The sequence below is a fragment of the Neophocaena asiaeorientalis genome, unplaced genomic scaffold (assembly GCF_003031525.2).
Source record: "Neophocaena asiaeorientalis asiaeorientalis breed wild unplaced genomic scaffold, Neophocaena_asiaeorientalis_V1.1 scaffold7, whole genome shotgun sequence".
NCBI lineage: Eukaryota > Metazoa > Chordata > Mammalia > Artiodactyla > Phocoenidae > Neophocaena > Neophocaena asiaeorientalis.
The window spans coordinates 6,579,656-6,580,106 of NW_020185337.1; positions in this window are offsets into that span (position 1 = coordinate 6,579,656).

Consider the following 451-nt stretch of genomic DNA (forward strand, 5'->3'; position numbering starts at 1 on the left):
GGAAAAGTCTGGAGCTGCCGAAGAGGCAAGAGACTTTTTCTTCCCTCTGTTTCCTGGTGCGCGAGGAGAGGGGATTAAGAGCGCTGCTTAAAGGAGCTCCAGAGACGGGCGCGAGCCGCGGCTAAAAGCGCGGACCCCAGAGACGGGCCTAAGACGCTAAGGCCGCTGCTGCCGCCACCAAGAAGCCTGTGTGCGCGCACAGGTCACTATCCACACCCTGCTTCCGGGAAGCCTGTGCAGCCCGCCACTGCCAGGGTCCAAAAAAGCCTGAGTGAGCCAGAGACACCGAATCAGCGGCTCCTTTAACCCCGTCCTGTCTGAGCGAAGAACAGACGCCTTCCGGCGACTTACACACAGAGGCGGGGCCAAATCCAAAGCTGAACCCTGAGAGCTGGGAGAACAAAGAAGAGAAATGGAAATCTCTCCCAGCAGCCTCAGGAGCAGCGGGTTT